We start from the raw sequence: 25,033 nt of genomic DNA on the forward strand, positions 1-25,033 counted from the left end.
CCCAGCCAGTGTCTACATTTCTTTTATTTAATCATCATGATGACCCAGTGATAGGGACACTGTCAATCCCAGTTTAGAGGTGAGGAAGCAGCTTGGCACAAAGACACACAACCTATGATGTCCAGAGCCTGGACTGGAATCCAGATATTTGTCGCTCCCAAGTCAGTGCTCTGCAGATCTGGGATTAATGCTTAGAGTTCTCCTTTAAAGCTCCAAGAAGGTCTATTCACAAGCAGAGAGACATCCTGCTGTGAAAAGTAAGGGACCCGTGGCCCACTAAGGCACAACACATTGAGCTTATTTAATGAGACAGACCTGCGTTCAGGTCTAGGCCCTGCAACTAATCAGTTTTGTGAACCGCGATAAGGTACATAACATCTCCGAGCCTCAGTTTTATCATTTGTAAAACAGACATGTACTATTTTTGAGTACTACAATTAGATGGTGCCTATAATGTGCCATGCTTGTATACAGCAAGTGCTCAACATGTGCTAGTGAGAATCAATTACGGCCTTGAGAAAGGGCAGGTCTAACAGCCTCCATGCAGAAATAGGTGAGGTTAATTTCTAGAGGGTGGTTTGTAGGAAGAGCTCAGGAGATTTATCTCAGTGCTGTGGCAGATGCAATGGCGTGAGCACACTCCGCCTAAACAGGCTTCCTCGGCACACCAGGAAGTGGCATCGCCCGCCTGAGCAGACTCCCTAGAGCCCCTACATAGTACCCTGATCTTTCCTACTATTGGTTGTCTATGGATGTTGTAAACTTCTGATTGGTCTGGAATGTTATATATGTTGCTGCACTCACACAATAAACTTGGATCTGCGTCACTGAACTGGTCTCCGGAGTCGGGTATGCTTCGTTAGGACTCTGTCAGCCTCACCCCCGCGGTACCCCCTGCTTCATTCTGGCCCCATGAACAGGGACAGGGACCCCGGAGAAAAAAAGTCAAGAAAGTCGGCAGGCAAGCCCCAGGTTGGGTGAGTGCCCCTCTGTAACTATGGGAAACCTTCCCCCCTCAGCTCGTCCTTACAGAGCAGGCGAGTAAAGGTAACAGAAAGGGAGCTACAAAAGCTCTGGGCTATCCTAATAGCATTTAACCCCTGGCTCTCCACCACCGGCAGTGCGGATGGGTGAACAGAAACCCTTTACCTCCCTATTCCCCTCCAGAGCCCTCTGCCCCTGCAGATTCCTGGGCTGTTTTCAACAAGCCAAAAGTAGTTTTTCAAAGCTCAAGGAAGGCTGAAACTGAGAGAGAAAAAACCCCTAGCAAGGAGAAAGCAGGGAAGTCTCACCAGGAGGCTTCCTGCCAGAGTCACCCCCCTGCTCCCCTAGCAGAGCAAACAAAAAGTTTAACTGCCCAGTGGCCCCCAAGTAACCATTTCCTGGGAGACACCGATGATAATCCATGGATGGGGATATACCAATCCTTGTGTAGCCAGAGAGATAGAACAAAGAAGTCCTTAGGGCTAGAGACCCCTGGACTCTTTCCTGGACTCACAGCTGCAGCAAATGCCACCAAATCTGCAACAATATTCCTGATATCCAAATGGTTAATGCAAAGACAGGAAAAAAAAAAGGGGCCGTTGCCATGGAGAGCTGGGAGAGAGAATTCTTTGTTGATTTTTGCTTATCTAAGTTATGCAAGGACCCTAGCTGCTAGCAGACAAACTTATCTCTGTCCAGTTTTCTTCTCTTTAACCCTTCCAACACTAAATTAGACTAATACAATATACTTAAGATTACACAAGAAAGGAAGCACCTACTTTTATTAATTAAAGAAATGCTGAATGTTTAACTTGCCAACTAAAAGTTTAAAGTTCTAGTTAAATTAAATTAGGAAAAATTATAATTGTGGTAACTAAATGCCTAAAGTATAAAAAGAAAATCTTGTCAGTTTTAATTTAATTGATATCTCTTAATAATTATAAAAAATACTATAACCAAGGAATGACTTTAAGATATTTCATGGGCCCTGAAATGTTTTCAAAAGTTTATTCTCTCTTCTTAAAGGATTTTTTAATAAAGCCAATTTAATGTGCTTGAAATCACATGAAAAGCTTTATCAAATAAAAATTAATAAATATATATCTTGAGTTTTTGCCTCTAAGAAAGGGCAAAGCAAGTTATTTTATATAATATTTCTTAAAATACAGCAATAGAATTTTAAGATATAATTTAAAATAACAGAAGCTCATTAATAATTTTTAATATTTTATAACAGCATATTATATATACATTTATTCCAAACAAGCTTACAAACTAATTCTTGAAATGTTTGGCAGCGATATAATTTAAGAACATGAAAGGATTTAATCCCTTCCACTGTGTGGAAGGCCCCCTGGGAAGGCACTTAAGCATTCTATATTGACCTCTCTTGCCCTTTTTGCCAAGGGGGTCCCTCTTCCAATTGCCCACAGCTGTTATCTGAGCTCTTCGTTCAAACTGAGATCATGAAAAGCTGGTACCATGGATCTGTCTCTTGCCCAATGGCGTAAGCTGGGCCCTAAGAAACCTGGGTTCCCTATGATCAATGCCAGGGCCCCGCCAGCAGGCGAGGGGATCCAAAGGCAGTTGCTGGGCATGGAGGCCAGAGGGACATAGACTACCAGAACTGAACCTCACATCACCCTACTTGGCCCAGAGATGGCTGGTAGGTAGTCAAAGACAGGTAAGACTCCACATGGAGACAGGCACAGTCGGGGGGCCAGTAGGAGAAAACTTGGGGTTCAACAGAGGTGGGGCACAGATCCTCACCCCCCAATGGTGCAGGAGCTTGAACACTCGCCCCTTCTGAGGAAAGTCTCCTGTCCCCATGGCTGCTTCTTGCTTCCCATGCCCAGCCCAGATCAGGAACCAAATAACAGAAGAGACTTGGTCCAGCTGAAAATGGTACCCAGAAAAACGAACACTTAGTTAACAGACCCTAAATTTAAATCTAGCCTAAGAGGAATGCTTAAGCCTCCTCAAGGACGTAAAATAATCCTTTCCATTCATATTTACAGTGTAAACTAAGATTGTTGTTAGAGTATTAAATTTGACAGTAAAATAGTTGTCAAGTTTTCAAATTGAATTTGGCTAATTTGAAATAAGTAATTACTCAAAAGGTATTAACCAAAATTTTCATTTCATGAAAAAATTGCTTAACATACAATAAACCTAAAGCAGTCATATTTTTATGCAAAAAAATAAAATTTAAAGTTATCTAGACTGCATTCTAAATTTTCCAAAAATTCTTCTAATAATTAAATCAAAAAAGGAAGGATAGTGGAAAAATACCATGTAAGGAAAAATATCCTGTAACTAATTTACATCTAGAAAAATTTTTCATTTGTAATGCTAACAGCAAGACACCCATGAAAAACCTACATGGTGTCAAAATAAGCCAAAGGAAATTCATTTAAGCAAAAATAAATAGAACCCCAAGTAAAGTTTCCTTTATTAACCTTTGGTTGAGAATACGTTTGTATATTTTCAGAAAACAACTCCAAGACCATGTGGATTCCTAAAACAGAGAGGAATTATCAGGAATGCTCCAGCCATGAAGACAAGAGGAAAAACAATCCAGAGATAGAGGCAGCTAGCTTGCACAAGCTATTTCCTCATTTACCCTCTCTAGCTGTAAGCATTTCATATGGGCATGCACAACCTGTGGCCCCCTATTTCCTTTAGGCCGCCTCCAGCCAGAAGGGGTCAACTCCTGGAGGCTCCAACCCAATGCCTTATGGACAGAACAAAGAATTAAAAACCCAGATTCAAAAAGAAAAAGAAGAGGGAAATACAGGCAAGCACCAACAACTATTACAACAGGCCTTATTAATTCTCAATTATTTTCATTTTGCCCCCAACGGTCTTCCTCCCATTTTCAATCATTTGGAAGGTCTCAGGGACGTACCAACACCTCTCCCCTCTGGTCTGGTGGAGAGATCCACTAACTGGGGTTTGGAAGGGCCCTGACCCACTCTTAACCCAAGGGAGAGGGTTTGCTTGTGTTTTTCCGGAAGGTGAGAAAAATCCCGCGTGGATTCCTGCCCGTAACATCAAACCCTGCACCACCAGCGATGAGCCATAGACCACCACCACCATCACCCCCGGTAGAGGAAATGGAGGACCTGACCATAGAGGACAACCAGGTCCGACGGCGGAGGCAACCAAGGCACTGACGGGCCCTCAAGAACCTACAGGACCAAGCTGCACACATGGCACCAGAAGGCAATCCGTCAGAAGGGACATTATTCCTATTAATGTGTGCCATCATAACAGTGAACTCTTAGGCTTGAGCACAACATGTATGGGCGGCCATACCTCATCCAGGGGTGCTCATGCCTGTCAGCGCCGACAGCCTACAATTCCCCTCTGTCCAAGTGTCTAACTGCTCTGTGGGATTACCCTGTGACAGAGCAGAACCTGTCTCATTGCCATAGAATGGGATGGTATGGGCTGATAGCAGTAGCCCTAACTTCCTTAAGTGGACTCTAGATAACGGGACTGCCCCGGGATAAGGGTGGATATACCTAGCACCTTATGCAATAATACCCGAGTGAAACCCATTGAGTTTAGTTTCTTAAGTGATGCCCTCAGCTGTCTAACCTCCTGGTTAAACCCAGCCAACCTCCTCATTTGGGGAGTCATGATAGTAGGATTCGTCATAGGAATAGTATTATTTCGCTGTTTATACAACATGTTCAATAAGCTAAGTGCTCAGCAGGCCATGATCATACACGTCCAGCAGGCGCTAATAAGAAAAGAAGGGGGAGATGTAGGAGGAGCTCAGGAGATTTATCTCAGTGCTGTGGCAGATGCAATGGCGTGAGCACACTCCACCTATACAGGCTTCCTCGGCACACCAGGAAGTGGCATCGCCCCCCTGAGCAGACCCGCTAGAGCCCCTACATAGTACCCTGATCTTTCCTACTATTGGTTGCCCTATGGATGTTGTAAACTTCTGATTGGTCTGGAATGTTATATATGTTGCTGCACTCACACAATAAACTTGGATCTGCGTCACTGAACTGGTCTCCTGAGTCGGGTATGCTTCATTAGGACTCCGTCGGCCTCACCCCCGCGGGACCCCCTGCTTCAGTGGTTGAGGGGGTGTTTGAGAGCATTCTTTTCCTTTGTTGGGAGACCAATCACATTCCTTTTGCCCCTGTCCTACAGTTTCCATCAACAACCATGGCAGGTGGGATGAGAGGGACCAGGAGAGGTAAAACCTGCCCCTGACCTTCTGCCCAGGCCTTTCCCAAACTTTCAGAGAAGGCCCATGGGTCTGGCTCGGCATGCCTGGGGGATGTGTTGTGCGGGGGGGGGGGGGGTGCCTATTACTATGCTTTATAATGACTTCCTGTTGGGTCTTTTGTGGCTGGGTCACAGTGCAATGGACAGCAGGGGGACAGTGGTGCTGGTCAGCAGGATTGGATCCAGAGGCCACCCTTCCACTTGCCCAGGGGAGGGCACCTCCTGCAGTTCCTCTCCTCTCTGCAGGACAGGCTGCTCCTCTAGAGAAGGTGAGTGATTGAGGGGGTGCAGGAGGCTAAGAATGGTGTCAGCCATGGGGAGGGGTCATTGTTGCCAACAGGCCCTTGTGTGGCTCTGTGAGCTCAAGCACACCCCATCGAGAACCTCAGGCTGTGCAGGATGGGGAACAGGTGGGTCTCAGGGGGCCTGCATTGAGCCACATTCTTTCAGGTCAAAGTAGGTCCCAAATTGCACACCGAGTCCACATCTTCAGATGAGGAAGAGGACCAGGCTGTGGATGACCTGTTCAGGTTCCTCTCCCCCAGGCTGCAGTCCGAATTTGGTAAGCTGCCCTGTTGGTGCACCTGATCCCCAAAATGACCCAGCCATTTGGAACTAGAGGACAAGAGGTCTGGATTCTGGGGTCAGCAGAGGGACCTGGAATCAGGAGGTTTGTATCTTAGTGGCCTCAGTTTCCCTCTAATGAGAAACAACCACTCTTTTCTGAGCTAATAAGTAACCACTCTCTTCTTGGCTGGCCTGCAGCAGGCATGGGGAAGTGGCAGTGACATGGGCTCTGGAATCTTGATTGAACTTGGCCAACTACCTTTTACCTCAGTGACTTGGTTTCATTATCTGTAAAGTGGGGATGTCAATATCTAATAGAGCTTTTGTGAGGATTAAATGAGATAAGGTATTTAGCACAGAGAGAACACCTGACTCTTAGCTGATATTAAGCTGTTACTAGAATTCAAGATATTGTTGAAAGGACTCAATGAGATAATGACATGTTTAATATAAAGCCCATAGAATACGGCCTTGCACCAGGTCGACACTCAATCAGTGGTTGGCAAAGCAGCAGAGAGGAAGGAAGCACTTGGCATTAACACAGATGTGATAATATGTTCAGTAATTTGCTGCTGACTGCCCTGAGACAGATGCTAGTGAATGGAGGCTGTTGCTGTTAAGATCATCATTCCCCTGGTCTATTGTTAGGATTAAGTGGATTAATATTTCAAAAGTTCTTAGAAGGATGCCTGGAATTTTTCAGGCACAGTATGAATGTCTGTGAAACAGATCGGTATTAGTTACAGGTTCATTCTGTTAACCTCATTTTCTTTCACCTCAGTGGCCCCATTGATACCATCAGAGGGATAATTGCTCTGAGCCTCCCTCTGCTAAAGGACCTCAGCTGGGCAGAGAGAGGCCCTTTTGGAAGTAGATGTCCTTCCTGGTGAGGTTGAGCTAACCATGACCGGCCACATAGTGCTCCATCTCTCGTCCACCGCTGAGTTGGACCACTGTGTGGGGAAGGCTATGTGGTAAGGACTTACATGGCTGGGGTTAGTGTGTTTTCATCCATATAGTCCTTCATGGCCAGTTGGGAGACAAGTCTCATGTTCCTGTGTCATTAAGAGCCTCAGACTGTCCTGAAGTGTTCATGGCCATGCCCATTCCTGCCCTGGATCAGGGTCTGGGCCACCCAGCTTGTCCATGGCATACAGCCCCACCAGACAGCTGAATTATTAGCGAAGACCAGATGCCCTGTGCCACCTTCCCTGACAGATCTCTCCACAGGGGCTCATCTCCCAACACATTACTGTAAGCCAAGCTGGGTGCGGACATCCCTTATTCGTGGGATGTCAACGTTAGACTCTGGGGGTCCAGCATGTACCAGTGGAACACTTGCTGACTGTGCCTACCTCCCCGGTTCTGTGCACAACCCCCCAATGCCAGGTCCCAGATGCTGGGTCTCTTTCCTGAGAGATTTATTGGCCTCTAGGATCTCTCTTCCCAGCGGTTTGGCACAAAAGAAGTGTCAGGGAATCAGTGCTCCCTGGAGCAGCCCTCACCAGTGACTGGCAAGAGGTGGGGATCCGGCACCAAGCTCCTCACCCTCAGTTGAGAAATCTCTGATATGTGTGATCTGCTTGTTTCCCAGATCCCCTAGGAGATCCGGCCTTCGGTGCCCATAGTGGTAACAGGAGTGATAACTAAGCCTTTACTCAGCCTCCCCTTCCCGTCCCACTTCAGCTCTCCCCTCCCTGGCTCCTTGGGAACACCTTCCAGATGGACTTCGTGCCCTGGAAACCTTGTCTGCCTTTGAGGAAACCCCAGCTAAGCCTGTTTCTTTATTACAGGGCTTCTCAGATGCAACAGCTCATTGTGACGGGAATGTCCTGTCCATTGTAAGATATTGAGCAGCATCCCTGGTCTCCACCTACTAGAGTCCAGGCAGAAAATCCGCCAAATTGTGGCAACCAGCAGTGTCTCTAGATGTCACCAAACGTCCTCTGGAGGCACAACTGTCCCAGGCTGAGAACCACCGGTTCAGAGAAAAGCTCATATCACTGCATTCAGCTCTGCCGCTGCCATGGGGCCAAGCAACCTGTTCTCTCCAGGCTCACTTCCTTGCGGTAGAATGGGGTTAACAGCACCCCAGCCAGGATCATGCTGTGAGGACTCATGTGAAGATACACCAACCGTCTAATGTGACAAGTGCTCCATGCACAATAGTAGGTATCGTGTATTGAGTGCCTCAGTGTGTCATGCCCACTCCTATGCTCTCTGTGTCCAGAGTCATTTAATCCTCACCACAGCCATTCCAGACAGGTGCCACTGCCATCCCCATCCCCATTGTTCAGAGGAGGAAACTGAGGCCCAGAAAGTTTAAGAAATGGGTACAGGGTTGGACAAGAGATCCTTGGCATGGTGGGGTTGGAACCCAGGTAGTCTGGTTCCAGAGAATGTGCCTCTTTCCACCACACCGAGCAGATTATTCGGTGAGGGAAGGCATTCTGGTTTTACTCCCTTCGTCCTCAAGGTCACATTCAGCCTCCGTGGAAATGGTAACCCCATCCTTGGATAATTTTTCTCCTGGGCTGGACCCACACAGGTTTAACCACAAACCATCTTTTGCTTATGCTTTTTATCTGTGAGAGGTATGAAATCTGTCTAGGAGAGGAGCCTAAATCAGAAATTAGCAAACTCCTGTCAGCCAAATTTGACCCACTGCCTGTTTTTGTCAATAAAGTTTTATTGGAACTTGGCCTCACCATCATTGACATCGTGTCTCTGGCTGCATTCAGGCCTCAAGAGCAGAGAGGAATGGTTGTGACAGCAAATGTATGACCCCCAAGCAAAAATATTTAGTCTCTGGCTACAGAAAAAGTTTGTAGGAGCCTGTGGGATGGAAGATGTGGCCACAGAGGGTTCTAAACTCCCTTTTGGTGTCTTCTTACCCCTGTCTCCACCACCTCCTACTTTGCCTTCTCCTTGTGCACGGACGAGGCAAAGGCAACTTCTACAACCTCAGAAGATTCACAGTCAGAGAAGGGCATTTTCAGACTGCCCTGTGTCTGGGACTGCCCTGTGTCTGGGACCAGCCTGTGACTGGTGTGCAGAGCAGATGGGACAGCCCAGCAGCCCTCACAGGCGTGACACAATACCCTCCAGTAATGTCTGGACACCCTCACCCCTGGTGTTGAGTTGACTCTTGGTCTCAGTGGAGATGGAGGTGGAAAACAAATCGATGATGGAGGTGGAAAACAAATCGATGCCTGATTTAGCTGAGAGCATTGTGGGTTCAGTAGAGAAGGGATCCTCTGGTGATGTCTGCAGAGTGGGAGGGGCTGGGGGCAAAGGCTTGCTTGCCACAACTGGGTGCAACCCTTCCCTGAGATTGGCTAAGTTCTGCAGTCATTTTTCTAGCGCAGTGTACAGCAGATTGCTGGTCTTACTTGGCCAGCTCCTTTGGGGGTCTGCTTGGGGAGGAGGAGTGTAACACTTTTGGTGACCTCCAAAATCTCATTCCCAAGGCAGCTTCCTACTCTGTCATTGGCAGCTTCCTACTTTGTCAGTTACTGAGCTGTGATGGCAAGTGGGGCCGAGTACACAACTCCACCTCTCCCTGGAGCCCATGGTGAGGCTAGGTATTACCCATCATCCTTGAAGAGGCATGGCACGAGGAGAAAATATGTACCCCTCTTACATCCTAGAGCAAGGCTTGTCAAACTATGGTCTGCAGAACAAATCCAGCGTCATTCTTTAGGGCCCATGAGCTGAGAATGGTTTTTATATTTGTAAGTAACTGAAAACAAATTTAAAGAAGAATATTTTGTGACAGGTGAAAATGATATAACACTCCCCTTTCAGTTCCCATAATTGGAACACCCCCGTGCTCTTCTGTTTACATTTTGTTTGTGGCTATGTTTGCACTATGACAGCAGAGTGGAGTGGTTACAATAGCTCACAGAACCAAATAATTTTTTGTCTGACGCAAAACAGAAAATAATTACTGAGGCTTCTAGAAAAAATAATGTTTTGCACCTGTCTGGAATTGCCAAAAGGCCAGGAAGTTAGCTATGGAAATTGTGATGCAGTGTGTCCTGCAGCACTCACTGCAGAGGCTGCGGTCTTAATGGAGCTGAGCAAGGCAACTTAAGGGAAACTGTAAGTGCTGAACCCCAGGAGCAGTTGGTCAGGAGTCACCAGTGTCCAGGAGTTAGGTAAGTCGTGCATTCTTGGTTTTCAAATGTTGCTGCTACATCAAACTTATTTTGAAATATAGATTCCACGGCTGTATCACCAGTAGGTTTGAATTCAGTAGGTCAGGGGTGGACGCAGACTTCGGGCTTCCTAATAAGTCTCCCTCATTATTCCAGAATGTGGTCAACCAGTTTGAGACCCTCTTGCTAACTAAGGACCAGGAAGGGCAGGTGCCATCATCACTTGCGGACTCCACTGTGTCCTGGCCTTGTGTGTCCTGCCTCATCAGATGAGTCAGACTCCCTCTGTCTTACCCACAGAGACTTTTTCACCCTGAGAGTCAATCTCTGGCGACTTGAGACCCTAAGCCTTCCCAAGAAGCTCCAAGTAAGCATCCTTTCCTTCTGTGAGGACAGCAGAGTGGCAACCTGATGAGGCTTGGCCCCTTGGTGTGGGATTGGGCCTATCTCTTGACTCTGATCTTTCTCTCTCAGTTCTGCTCACTCTTCATGGCCATCAGCTCTTCCTATTTCCTAGGGGCTACATATAGTGGTGGTGGCTTTTTTTGGCTCAGATGGGCTCAAAGACTTGAGTCAGACAGTGATTGAGATCGCTGTTTCTTACTGTGAGATTCAGGGCCTTTTCCTATCTCTGTGCTGAGCTAGTGGTGAGTGGCTTGGTATGGAGTGTGGTTTCTGTGACCCACATAGGATCTTCCTCTGCTTCTTCCACCCACCATAGTGCCCTAGGACCCGGTGGATGTCTTGTGATCAAGCTGCCATTCCTATGGCACCTCAGTCCCAGAAAATTCACGTGCTCATCTTACCCACAGAGGCTGGGCTGATCGTTTCTCAACCAATGGCTGCAAACATGGGAGGTATGAGGGGCTTGAGCTGTGGATACAGGGAATGGAAGCTTTACCACAGATTGGAGATACCCATTCCTTGCCGTGCACTGACTTCAGAGGCTCTGGATTTAGCCAATTCTTCATGAAATCTTACCCCTGTGAAGTCCTAGTTGTTGCAGCTTCCTTGCATGTATCAGTCAGGATAAACAAGGCAGGTCACAGTAACAAACAGTCCTAAAATCTCAGTAGCTTATACAACAAAGGAGTATTTATCCTGCATGCTGTGTATCTATTATAGGTCACCTGGGGACTCTGCTTTATCCACATTAAAGGGCCCCACTGATGGAGCTTCCCCATCTTGAATATTGCCAATCACAATGATAGAGGAAAAGGTAGCCTGGAGGGACTCACACCACAATTAAATGTTCCATCTGTCATTTTCACTCACAATTAATTGCCTCAAACACAAGGGGCTAAGAAGAGAAGCCCCAGTCATGCTCCTAGAAGAAAGACAGCAGGAATATTACTTAATGATAACCACACATGCCTCTGTCTGCTCCACCACCACATGGGACACTACAGCTTACTTTATAGAGCTATTATAACAACAAATCTAATGATGCTTTAAAGTGTCTAGCATATGGTACATTGATTTTATAATATTAAATCTCCTTCCTTGCACATAGTACTTAGTCCCTTTGAGAGTACTCAGCCCATTCACGAGAAGGGTCTTGTTTCCTGCTGACCTGGCTTGCCTGTCAGAATATAATCCTATTGTCCTTGTTAGGCTTCTGTTCCAATGGATGGTCCCGTCTTCAGCCAAAGCATCATAAAAGGTGGGGGCTGGATTGAAATTTTTGAAGTCCTCTAAGCCCTGTGGTTCAGAAACATTAAAACCTGAGGAGATTATCAGTCCCTCATCCCAGACTCACTGAAGCAGAGTCTGCTTTGAACAAGATCCCAAGACCATTTGTATACTTTTACGGTTGAGAAGCACTGATACTACTGAAAAGTCCCACATGTTAATGGGCGTCATTAAAGTAGCAAAACGGACTGCTTCCTGGACTGCTTCCTAGAGTCCTGAATGGGTAGGTTTGTGTGGGGCCCAGGCTGCCACATGGTGGAGAAATTCATGGGCTGGTGGTCCAGGGATGACTGAAGAATGATGTTCAAACCTACTACCCCGCTCATGCTATCTGCTCACATCCCTCTAGTGACAGGGAGCTCACCACCTTGCCGATAGCTCAGTACATTATGAGGCAGCTGTCACTGATGTCATCTGAGAAAGGCTGAGCCTCACCAACCTGAGGGTACAAAGAGGCTGACTTTAAAGCCGTGGTTCCCAAACTTATTTGGTCTACCGCCCCCTTCCCAGAAAAAATATTACTCAGCCCCCCCTGGAAATTAATTTTTTTTAAAATTTTAATAGCAATTAAACAGAAAGATATATGTATTAATGTCTACCTTTTTCGTAAAATATAGTAAAGAAAGGTGTAAATTAGAAACATTGAAGTTTGAAATTATGAAACTATTTATTGAACTCAGAATAAAAAGGTAATACAAAAAAAGTTAAAACAAATGCACCTGTGGCCATCACAGTGCCCCTGGATCGCTTTGCGCCCACTAGTGGGCGGTAGCGCCCACTTTGGGAATCACTGCTTTAAAGTTTAATGCCTCCATGTTTCCCTGGAGGACCTCAGCATGCCTCCTCCTCAGTCTGCCTGGATTTTCCTGGATGTCCCCTGCATGTCCTACCGATAAATATGCAGATATTGCTCTATTCTCTTCTTTGCAAGAACACTACCTTCAGCAGTTCTTGTTTATTCCAACAATGCTGTGGCCTTATTCCCCTTCCTCTTTCAGTAAAAAAATCCTGAAGATTCCTGTGGGAGGAGTGTCTCTGAAGCATCACCTGTACTTTGCAATCAGCCAGACTCTGAATCCCAGTTTGGCTCAGTTTGGTTGCAGCTGGGTCTCTTGAGAAGTCTGAACTCTTTTGGAAAGTGTCAGAAACGGACTTCACACTGGTTCAAGTAAAAAGATTTCTGAGGTTATCTTATTGGAATACACATTCCCTGGAGGAAAATATTTATGTTTTAAAAAAGTTTCATAGTCAAATAGTTTAGGAAACATGATTAAACAGCTTTCTGTGTCCTGTAGATCTTAAAACCTTGACTATGTAATATGCTTGTCACTCTCGGGAAATTGAGGGCACATGTGTGAGGCAAATGAATCACTCCCTCAAATGTATTTGCCCACAGAAACCATTGTTGGAAAAGTACCTGCCATGACTTGTGGAAGGTGGAATTCACTTAGAGAAACACTGACTTAACTGCTGCGAAGATCCAGCATTTGAAGGAGGTGGAGGAACCTAGTGATTCGGGCAGCTGGGCGCCTTTACACCCAGGCCCTGGGGAGGCCGAGCTGGTGAGCGTCTGGGTGAGGCGGGCTCCTGCACATTGGGGACAGCGCTGTGTCTGTGTGTTGATCTGGGATCATCAGGGGACTTGGTGAGAGAAACAAACTGGTTCTCCATCTAGACAAGCAGAGAGGTTGTTTCATTTTCTTTCTTGGCCAAAAATAGTTGTTTTTCTAATTTACATGGGGGAATAAGTACTTACTGTAACATTTCAAAAAATTAAGAATGCAGTTGTACAGAAGAAAATTTTTTTTCATTTTTATCTTTTGGCTCTAGAAACTGATTTTATTTGGTACTATTGCAAAGGGGAAGGAGGCTTAAAATAGAACTTAGCTGAATTCCAAATACAGTAAAGTTATCTGTTGATTTATGTCCAATGCACAGAGTGAGGGGGCCAATGGATGGAAAGTTACTCAAAGGAAATCCCAAGGGTAGAGGGTTCTTGGTAAAGACAGGCCAAAGATTTATACATCAAAGGTTGGTGATGAGGAACATGATCAGATATCAAGGTAGAGATATTCACTAAACTTGCAGTGATATTCTTGCCACAATTGGGCAAACAGATGGAGGACAGCACCAAAGGATGAGGCTTTGTCAAAAACAGGACTCAGAGGAGCCTATCTAAAGTTTGACTATCAAGGAGAGAGGCGTTTACAATTCAAATTTTAAAGATATCATTTCTCTTTCTGCTTTTATGATTCTTTGTCTTTAACCATTGTTATTTTAATTATTATGTGTCTAAGTATGTCACTATTTGTATTCCTCTTGTTTGGGACTCTCTGTGCTTTATGGACTTGTAAGTCTATTTCTTTCACTAGATAGGGGAAGTTTTCTGTCATTATATCTTCAAATAGGTTATCAATATCTTGATTTATCACTTCTCCTTCTGGCACCCCCATATTGTGAATGTTGGTATGTTTGAAATTGTCCCAAAGGCTACTTATACTATCTTTATAAATTTGGATTATTTTTATTTTTGCTCTTCTGATTTGGTATTTTTTCCTTCCTCAAATGCCAAATCATTCATTGGATCCTCTACTGTACTTTTGAATCCCTGTAAATTATTCTTTATTTCAGTTAGTGTATGCTTAATTTCTGACTGGTCCTTTTTAATGTCTTTGAAATTCTCACTAAGATCCTTGAAAGTCTCACTCAGTCCCTTGAAGCTCTCATTAAAATACTTGAGCAACCTTGATCCCCAGTAAGGGGCATGCAGGAGGCAGCTCATCAATGATTCTCTCTCATCATTGATGTTTCTATCTCTCTATCCCTCTCTCTTCCTCTCTGAAATCAATAAAAATATTTTTTAAAAAATACTTGTGCAACCTTATGACTATAATTTTGAATTCTGTATCCAGAAGTTTGCTTGCTTCTATTTCTTTCATTTGTGATGTGTGTTTGTTTGTCTCTGCATTTTGGCTACTTTGCTATTTGTTTCTATGTATGAGGTTGAGTTGCTATGTCTCCTGGAGTTGACAGAGTGGCCTTCTGTAATAGGTGTCGTTTAGGGCCCAATAGCTCAGCCTTTCCAGTCATCTGAGCTGGGCACTCTAGTTGGACACCTGTGTGGGCTGTGTGCGCAGTCTTGTTGCAGTTGAGCCTTGATTGCTGTTAGCATCACTGGGATGAATTGAGCAGGCCAGTTGGGTATGAGGACTTGGCACTCAGGTGGAAGAGCTGCTGTGCTGGAAGCACCCCTATGGAGGAGGACTTGCTTCAGTTGGGCTTTGGTGCTCACTGAGTCTTTCCCTTGAGATTGTCACTTCTGAATATGTAGAGTTGTAATCTGGTATGGTCTGAAGCTTTGAGAAGGGTGTGTATAAAATATGAAGCAAAATTCCAATAGAGACAAAAGAATGGTTTTGCCCTTGTGGTTGGATACATGTAAGTTTAGCATTAAGATGTGAAATGTGCATTTAATTTTGGAAGGTGAAATATACAGGAAACAGGATCCCAATGCCCTTCGGAAGTCATTGGCACTTTACACACACACACACACACACACACACACACACACACACACACACTTGCATGGATAGGAACTGCTGGTCCCCCATCTTGAATAACTGTAATTTCACAGCCTTTACTTGAAAATGAATTGGAAAAAGAAAGCAGAGAAATCTACTCCACAATAGAACAGTGAGTTTTTAAAGTCATCCTAGTTTGTCCCCAAATTATTACCGTATAATAATTAGGTGCAAATATTCATGGTTCATTAATTTGCTTTAAAAGAACTCAAGATTAAAAACTCCAAGATAATATTCTAAACTAAGCCTAGTATACACAATTGACTGAAAATTAAGTAGAAATATAAGTTCAATATATACTGGCTGCCTTTTTAAAGCAAAATGTGTTCAACTAGACATGATCTATATGTTCTTTTTCCCAAACTGAACAATACACATTGAGCATCATTTTGTTTAATTTCTGGTAGATACATCTGTCAGCTTTTTACTCTGTTATTTTTGTGAAGTTATTTTATATCTTTGCAATCAATGGGAAAGCTTCAGTGTCCATCATCTACAAGTCACCTATGCTTTAGCTTTTATACTAGTACTAGAGGCCCGGTGCACAAAAATTTGTGTACTGGGGGGGGGGGGAAGGGGGTCCCTCAACCCAGACTGTGTCTTCTCCCAGTCTGGGACCCCTCGGGAGATAACGACCTGCTGGCTTAGGCCTGCTCCTGAGTGGCAGAGGGCAGGCCCTATCCCTAGGTGCAGCCCCTGGTCAGGCTCAGAGCAGGGCCGATTGGGGAGTTGGGGCGCAGCCGCCTGTCATACACAGAGGAGGGCGGATCGGGAGGTTGTGATGCCACCACTAGTCACGCTCAGGGTAGAGCCGATTGGGGGGTTGGGGCACACTCAAGGCAGGGTAGATGGGGAGGTTGTGGCACCACCCCCTGTCACACACAGAGCAGGGCCGATCAGGAGGTTGAGGAGCTCCCCCCTGTCACTCACAGAGTAGGGCCGATAGGGGAGCTGGGGCACAGCCCCCTGTCACACACAGAGCAGGGCAGATCAGGGGGTTGGAGCACCGCACCCTGTCACACTCAGGGCAGGGCCGATGGGGAGGTTATGGCTCTACCTTGTCACACACAGAGCAGGGCCCGTGGGGGGAGGGGGTTGGGGTGCCGCACCTTGTCACACACAGAGCAGGGCCGATCAGGGGGTTGGGGCGCCACACCCTGTAACTCACAGAGCAGGGCCCATCAGGGGGGTTGGGGCTCCGTACACTGTCATGCACAGAGCAGGGTTGATCAGGGGGTTGGGGAGCTCCCCTCATCACACACAGAGCAGGGCCAATCAGGGGGTTTAGGAGCTCCCCCCTGTCACTCACAGAGTAGGGCCGATAGGAGAGTTGGGGCACCACCCGCTGTCACACACAGAATGAGACGATGATGGGGAGGTTATGGCTCTACCCCATCACACACAGAGCAGTGCCCGTGGGGGGGCGGTTGGGGTGCCACACCCTTTCACACACAGAACCACAGGGTGATCAGGGGGTTGAAGAGCTCCCCCATCAGGCACAGAGCAGGGCTGATCAGGGGGTTGGGGTGCCTTCCCCTGTCACGAACAGAGCAGGGCGGATAGGGAGGTTGTAGCCCTGCCCCCTGTCACAGACAGAGCCGCAGGGCTATCAGGGGGTTTGGGCGCTGCCCCGTCAAACTGATCCCAGTGCTGGGAGGCCTCACGGTTTGGGTGATCCCGGATCTGGGAGGCATATTACCCTTTTACTATATAGGATAGAGGCCTGGTGCACAGGTGGAAGCTGGTTGGTTTGCCCTGAAGGGTGTCCTGGATCAGGGTGGGGGTCCCGCTTGGGTGCCTGGCCAGCCTGAATGAGGGGATGATGGCTGTTTGCAGCTGGTCACACCCCCTTCAGGGTGAGGTCCCCACTGGTGTGCCTGGCCAGTCTGGATGAGGGGCTGAGGGCCGTTTTCAGGCTGGTGGGTGATTGAACCTCCCCACTGCTCCTTTTTTTCTTTTTCTTTTCTATTCTGGGCCAGCTTTAGCTCTGAGGCTTGGCTCCAGCTCTGAGGCCTTGGCTGCTGAAAGCAGGTATCTGGTTTGTTTGGGTTCTATAATCGAAACTCTATTTCAACTCCAGCTCTGAGATCCTGGCTGGTTGAAAGCAGGTTTCTGGGGTATTGTTTAGCTTCTATATTTGTAACAATGTTTCAAACTGAAAGCTCTGAGGCCAGCAGCAGCAGGCGGGGAACGTTAGCTTCCTCTGTCACTGGAGCAAGCAAACCTCCTGTTCGCTTTAGTGCCTGGCTGCCGGGCACCATCTTGGCTGGCAGTTAATTTGCATATCGCCCTGATTAGCCAATGGGAAGGGTAGCAGGGGTATGGCTACTTACCATGTTTCTCTTTTATTAGATTGGATTTAAATTGAGATTTTAGTTACGCAAGTATCATATGAATCAACTTTCCCTGTAAAAAATATTAAAATATTGCAGAGAAAGTTAAATTAGGCTTTGGCCATCCTCAAACCCCACTTTCCGCCCTAGAAATAGCACTGTGATCATCAGTTTGCCATGAATCCTTCCAGACCCCTCTGTATGCCTTACATACACACAAGTATGAAGCCTGGATGCAGAAAATACATTGCAAGTTTAGCCAATCTTAATATTCCTGCAGAAATATGTATTGTTCAACAACTTTCCATTTCATTCAGTTACACTGGAGGCTAATTCACTCTTAATCAACATTATTTTAAAAAGCAAAGTGCAAAAAATGTGCATATTATGTCACTTTTTGTGTAAAAAGAAGAAATATTGATATGTACATTATTTGTCTCTGTTTCAGGAACAATGGAAGGATAAGTCAGAAGCTAATCACATGGTTACTTACAGAGGTGTGGGGAGAAAGGAGGTACGTTTCCCTGAATGTACTTTGTTTGCTAGTTTTGACTTTGGGTTTAGGTAAGTTTTTTACATCCTAAAAATAATTTAATAAGATTTTTTTTTTATTAAACATGGCTCAGTGGTTCATCATTGACCTATGAATCAGAAAGTCAGGGTTCAATTCCAGGTTGGGGCACATGTCTGGGATGTGGGCTCGATACCCAGTACGGGGCATGCAGGAAGAAGGTGATCAATGATTTTCCCTCAATGATTTCTATCTCTCCTTCTCCCTTCCTCTCTGAAAGCAATAAGAATACATTTTTAAAACAAAATTAAAAAGCAGAAACATTTGACACTAACAGTAAGTGAAGTTGGTGACATCATGACACAAAGTAAAAATTACTTCAACTGACATAGACTTATACTGTCTGTTCTTGATGGGTAATGGCCTAAAGATACAAAGAATCATGAATAAACCTTTCGATATGTAATCTGGAGACTTTTCCTTAGTACTTGATGTGTAGTTAACCCTTGAAGCAACATGGGTTTGAACTACACAGGTCCCCTTACACATGGATTTTTTTTCAATAAACATATACAATCCTATAAGTGTATATATATTCTTTTTTAAAAATATATTTTATTGATTTTTTACAGAGAGGAAGGGAGGAATAGAGAGTTACAAACATCAATCAGCTGCCTCCTGCACACTACTCCCTACTGGGGAAGTGCCCACACCCAAGGTACATGCTCTTGACCAGAATCGCACCTGGGACCCTTCAGTCAGCAGGTCGACGCTCTATCCACTGAGTCAAAGAAGTCAGGGCCGTACATATATTCTTTTGTGGTTTTCTCACTAACTCTTTTCTCTAGCTTACTTTATTGTAAGAATACAGTATATAATGTACAAAATGATCTAATCGTCTGTTTATGTTACAAGTAAGGTTTCCAGTCAACAGTAGGTATTCAGAGCTAAGTTTTTGGGGGAATCAATGTTATACTTGGATTCTTCAGTGCTCCTCCATAATGTTCAAGCATCAGCTGTACATCTAACTACTTTTGAAAATTGATCCATAAGAGTCAACCACTTGGAAATATATATATATAAAGTATGTGCACATAATTTTATATGATGAAAGGTAGTCTGCTCCCATTTAAATTTCTTAGTTCTCCCTCTGCAGCGTTAACTGCCATTCTTCCTTGTTGCTCTCTGGATTGCCCTATGCATTTTCATGCACATAGGCCAATCACAAATGGGATACATTTCCAGATACAGCTACAGTTATGTACCTCATAGGATTGTTTTAGCAAAGAAATAAATTGAAAAAATATTCATCCTACAAAGTGAAAGAGAGTTTCTTCGAAAACGACAACAAAACCCAATCGCACATTGACTGGTCCAGGTAGAGGATGTTCTTTTCAGTGAAGACACGAGAGGACCAGGAGGAGGAGGGAGAATCCATAAAGTTAGAATCCGCTGTGAGGAGTTGGGGTGTAATTGTTTTTTTCTTTCCCCCACCCCCTGCAGTGAGCAGTGGAGCCACTGGAGGTGTACACAATGAACCTGCACTGCATGGAGATGTACGTGCAGAGGTGTGAACACATACACTGGTACCTTATGCCCACCAACCTGGAGGAGCTGAGCAGCATCTCGTACAGGTGGCTGGCCCTTGGGCAGGGCTTGATCTGTAGGACATCATGGCAATGGCAAAGTGTAGGCTCCGGGGAACCCAGCTGGAACTACAGCCTCTGCAGCTGGCACCATGCCCACCTGGGATCTTATTCTAGCTCACATTGACCATCATATAGCAATCATAGTAATGATAACAATAGAGGACATTTGCTAAGCACTTACTGTATTCCAGGCTCTATCCTGAACCCTTCACTAAATAATGTCATCTCACTTGTCCTTCACAACAGGCCAGGAGGTAGTATTATCTCTTTCTAGAGGAAATGGAGAGAAAGAGGGGTACCTCACTGCTAAAAGCCCCCAGTGGGGCAGTGGCTGGGTAGGAACTCATCCCCACATCTCTCAGACTCTAGAATCTGTGCTTTATGACATTAAGCCAAGATCTGGGGCTACTTATGACTTTTCATTAAAATTCATAATTTTTTTTATTTCTTAAAACAGGAAAGTAACCCAGGCTTATTAAAAACCTAAATCCACCAAGGAAATCAGAAGATCATAGGCATGAAGAGAAGAAGGTAGTGTTTCCCGGACATTGGTCATGTGGGGCCACCTGATCACAGATAGGAAGCTGGTGAGGACTGTGTTGAGGATGGTGGTCACAGGCCTAAGCCCAGGTAACACTGTCCCCTGTGGTACACAGAAGTGGCTCCATGGGCTTCCTGGGCAAATGGGGAGGCCAGGCTGGTAGGGAAAGCAGCAGGCCCACAACACTGGTGGTGGCTGCAGACAGCAAGAAGGAACGTCAGTGTTTGGTCAGAGGGCTCTGGGCTAACCTTCCATCCCGGGACTCACTCACTCCTCCACCTCCTGTCCACCTGCCCACCCATCCACTCACCCATTCATCCATCCATTCACTTATTTATCAGTTCATCTATCCTTTAAAGAATTTGTTATTAAAGTATAATTGGCATTCAATATTATATTAACTTCAGCTGTACAGCATAGTGATTTGACATTTATAAACAGTACATGGGATCATCATAATAAGTCTAGTTACCATCTATTACCATGCAAAGTTAATAGCATACTCTGCTGGAGGGGCCTGCAAAATCTGCTTGTGCTATGAGATACTGCCCGCCCCCCCCGCCCCCCACGCCCCGCCACACACACACATGGATGACTCTGGTCATTAAGGATTATTCTCTTCCTTCCAGTTGTCAAGAAATTCTCATGGGTATAAGAGTTGCTGCGCTGCCCTGCTAGGACCTCCAAACAAGCTCTCTGAAGCCAATTTACTTTGCACATTCCTGGCACACAATGCTGTTTCATTGTGTTTTCAGATTGAACTTGCCTGTTATTTTTACTTGGATTTCTGTTAGATTTGGTGACTCAGGAGGCGGCGCAAGAAATAGAGAGTCCAATGAATCAGAAAAGAAAGGAAAGGAAAAAGTTTATTTCTGTGTCCCGGGGAGACCCATGTACCCACAAAGACAGGGCATGTGGATTCACACCAACAGGGAGGGGGGCGCTTTTTTTATACTGAGGTTGGGTGAGGGGCGGGGACATGAGCTGAGCTATTCAGTTGAGGAAGTTTCAGCTGCAAGGGGTCAGCAAGGTATTCAGGAAGGAGTCAGTATCTGTGTGGGGTGGTGGAGAAGCCAGTATCTGTGTCTGGCATGCTGATCTGTTAGAAATGCCAGGGGGAGTCCATTATCTCGTCACATGTCTGCATGTATCTGATCCTGGGCTCTCTCCGACCTAACAATTTCTACATGCAGAACATACTGGAATTAACTGCATGTGGGATAAGGGCTTTTGCAGTTATTTTCCATTTTTGCTGCTTCATGGTGAGGATGTGGAAAAAGTTTTGGGTGACTAGAGGAAATAAAAATGGGAGTATCCACATATGATGCAATTATACTTGAAAAGACACTGGAAAACATACGACTGGTTCAAGGGTACCTAGCCAACCAGGCTGGGCATTTCACACAGGAAAGGAAATAAAGCAGCTGCTCACGATTGTCCTGCTAGAGTGGTCTTTTAAGAAACTGGGCAGCGATATCCTGAAGTTTTGGGGACCAGTGGGTAAAACACAGACAACCACTGCAGCAAAAGCCACATCAGAATGATTCTGAACTGTCTTAAATTTTAAATGCGAAGAATCAAAGTATGAGGGGAAATGGCAGAAAACACTATGAAGACTCACCTACTCAAAAGAAGAAAACAGTGGGGTCCACAGCCAGCCAGCCAAGCAGCAGAGTCCCTTGAAGAAACATGAAAAAAAACAACCTTCATCCCAGAAACCAGGATATTTTACTATGGACCTCTTTCATGAAGAAGACCTTTTATCTTTGACAAAAAGAACTGTGCCATGATCCCTTTTAATAAAGACACAGAGTGCTTTAAGTTTGTCTAATGCTCAGTCCATGTTCACATTTTCCCAATTGCCTTAAAATGTCTTTTTTGGTTGGTTTTGTTAGGTTCGTGTTGCAGGAAAAGGGAATTGAGCCGATCAGAAAGGGAAAAAGAGGTTTTAATCCATGTTCTTGCGCGAAACCCAGAAGCCCCAGAGACAGGGCCAGTGAGTTTGCGCCAACAGGGAGGGGCGGCACTTCTTTAATACAGGTTTAGTGAGGGGCCTGAGGCCTGAGTTGAGGAAGTTCCTGCCACAGGGGATTGGCAGGGCATTCAGGAAGGAGTCAGTATCTGTGTGGGGTCGTTGTGGATTCAGGGAGGAGCCCGTATCTGTGTCTGGCATGCTGATCTGTAAGAAATTCCAGGGAGGGTTGATTATCTCATCACACATCTGCATGTATCCAATTCTGGGCTCTCTCCGACCTAACAGGTTTGTTCACATCAGCAAGCAAAGGGATCCCACACCTATAAGGCTTTTTAGTTAAAATCCAGTCTGACCTAAGGGCATTATCTGCCCTGGTTGTGGGATGTGGCAGTGACCTGGGTGTGGGGCATTTAGGACCACTCTCAAGGTAATAGCCCCTCCTTTGTTCTATCATGCACCCAAGAGGCAGCTCCATGCCCTCCAGCCCTCCAAACTGCACACAGCCCTCCAGGGCACCCAGTGGGGTTGATTTTCTCCTTTGAGCCTGAGAAAGACTCAAGGTCACCTCCCAAGTATGGAAACTTGTAGTGCTGCCTATTCCAGCTCAAGTTATTTAAGACTTTACTCACTGCCTTGTGGGGTAGGGCTGGGGGTAAAGTGGTGAAGAGGTCTCTGGCATGGGGGCAGGGGGGCTTGGAGCAGTTCCTCAGCCTTAATCCTACCTACCTGATCTTAGCCTTTAATAACATTAGCTGTTGGAGATTCTAGATCCTAGCAAAGAAAAAGAAACCAATTACCACCAAGCTTCTGTCTCCTGTCCTTTTCCAGCTTCTATAGGGTCAAAGGCAAATGGCTGAAATGTATGCCACCGAGTTTCAGAAAGATGGTACAGGTTATTCAATCCAGGCTTCCAACCAGCAGGAGCCCCTCTTTGCTTTCAAAATAAAGTTATTCAATTTTTTTACTAGAGAGAGGAAGGGAGAGAGAGGAGTGGCGAGAAACATGCATATGAGAGAGAGAGAGAGAGAGAAACACTGATCAGTTGCCTCCCAGCCACGCCCTGATGGGGTATGGAACCCCAGTGTGTGCCCTGACCAGAATGGAACCTGCTTTTGCTGCAAATGAGCCTCACTGGCCAGGCCAGGGCAGGAGCCCTTCTTTGAATGAGAACTAACAACGATACAAGCAAGTGCTCAAGTGACTCAAATCCACATCCTGGGGCTCCAAATCCTACTCCCTCTATGGTTCATGTGGCCTCTGTGTAGCCCTCTTCAGGGAAGACCTTAGGATTCTCATTGTTTGCACACATCCCCTTGCATTTCATCAACACCCTCTCTCTGTTGGGAGTTTTGCCTTCTGTTGCACTTTATTTTCAGTAGGAAGAGTCTTGTTGCCTTAGTACAATTAGATAAAAAGTGTACAGAGCTAATAATAGCTAGTATTTTAGTACTTATCATGTGTTGTGTATTTCGGAGGGCTGCTGTATTTCCCTGCCAGGCTGAGGGGGTCAGGAGGCTAACAGTATGACTGACAGCTGTTCTTATCTGGGCTTCCATCTCCACCCAGAGCCCAACAATATCTAAGATTCATTTAATAATATTTATTGAGTTTTTGGTGAGTGCCAGCCATTTCTTAAAGTGATCCTCTGATCCACAGGTGGGGAACGTCCTGCCTGAGGTCCATATAAGGCCCCCCAAATCATTTGGTCTGGCCCTCCCAAGGCATAGGGGTAATTTAAAGGTTTGACCAAATTGCAGCAGCCTAATTGTCAATAATTTCATTTCATTTTGTATGGCCCTCAAATGATGTTATAAATATCCAAATGGCCCTTGGCAGAAAAAAGGTTCCTCACCCCTGTAATGTAATGTATTTACACTTCAATATAGTCCCGAGAGTAGACCCACAGGGAACACTCCCTAAAAATCCAATTACTTCCCCTTTCCACCACTTAAAAGAAATCACAAATTATCCAATACTTGGGTACATTGATCAAATTACAAAAATGTCGTCAATCTCATGTTTAAAAAATGATTCTTGTGAACACAATTGCTTTCTTCCCATTGGTAATTAGAGTAGCATCTTTCCCTGTTTCTTTGCTCTTTCATTTTCTTTGCCATAAATAAGCTCTTCATAAAATTGTTCATATTTCTATTGCATAATCCATTCATTTTATTATCTGCAAGTATAGATTGTTCATTGCATTCTAAAAACAAATTACTTTCTGACGAAAATGACAGATATTACATGCTTATAGTAAATTCCCTTCATGTTCTATAATATAGCAGAAACATTCTACGTTCTAGCAAGTACTAAAACATTATTGTTGGCCAAAAGGCAGAGCTAGTCTCCTTCCAGCCTCTGGTCCTAGCTTGCCCATCCATCAGTTAGTACATCATCTTGTTTTATGTGTGTTTCTATTTAAAGACATCTTAGTTGTGACTGACTTCTTTCACTTAGCATAACATTTTAAAGTTTTATGTATGCTATATTCTAGTGTATGGGTATACCACATTTTGTTTACCCATTCATCAGTTGATGAGTATTTCGGTTGTTTCCGGTTTGAGGCTCTTATGAATAACGCTGCTATGAACATTGTGTACACTTTTTTTGTGTGAACATGTTTCCATTTCTTTTGGATATGTACCTACAAGTGGAACTTCTGGGCCTTCTGGTGACTCTCGTTTTCCAACGTGGCCCCACTATTTTACATTTCCACCAGCAATGTACGAGGGGTCCAATTCTCATGGATGTTTTTATTTTATTATCTTTTAATCTTTAATTTCTTAATT

The 25,033-nt window shown here is 45.2% G+C and overlaps 1 long non-coding RNA gene across 1 annotated transcript; it reads left to right on the forward strand.

Annotated features, from left to right (window-relative positions):
- The first annotated feature begins 13,134 nt into the window (after window positions 1-13,134).
- On the forward strand, window positions 13,135-19,697 carry LOC106698939. The gene is made up of 3 exons (XR_001350343.2): window positions 13,135-13,216; window positions 18,017-18,082; window positions 19,583-19,697. It is a non-coding gene; the product is annotated as an uncharacterized LOC106698939 (long non-coding RNA).
- Window positions 19,698-25,033: the final 5,336 nt, after the last annotated feature.

Source organism: Myotis lucifugus, unplaced genomic scaffold (assembly GCF_000147115.1).
Source record: "Myotis lucifugus unplaced genomic scaffold, Myoluc2.0 scaffold_270, whole genome shotgun sequence".
NCBI classification, from domain to species: domain Eukaryota; kingdom Metazoa; phylum Chordata; class Mammalia; order Chiroptera; family Vespertilionidae; genus Myotis; species Myotis lucifugus.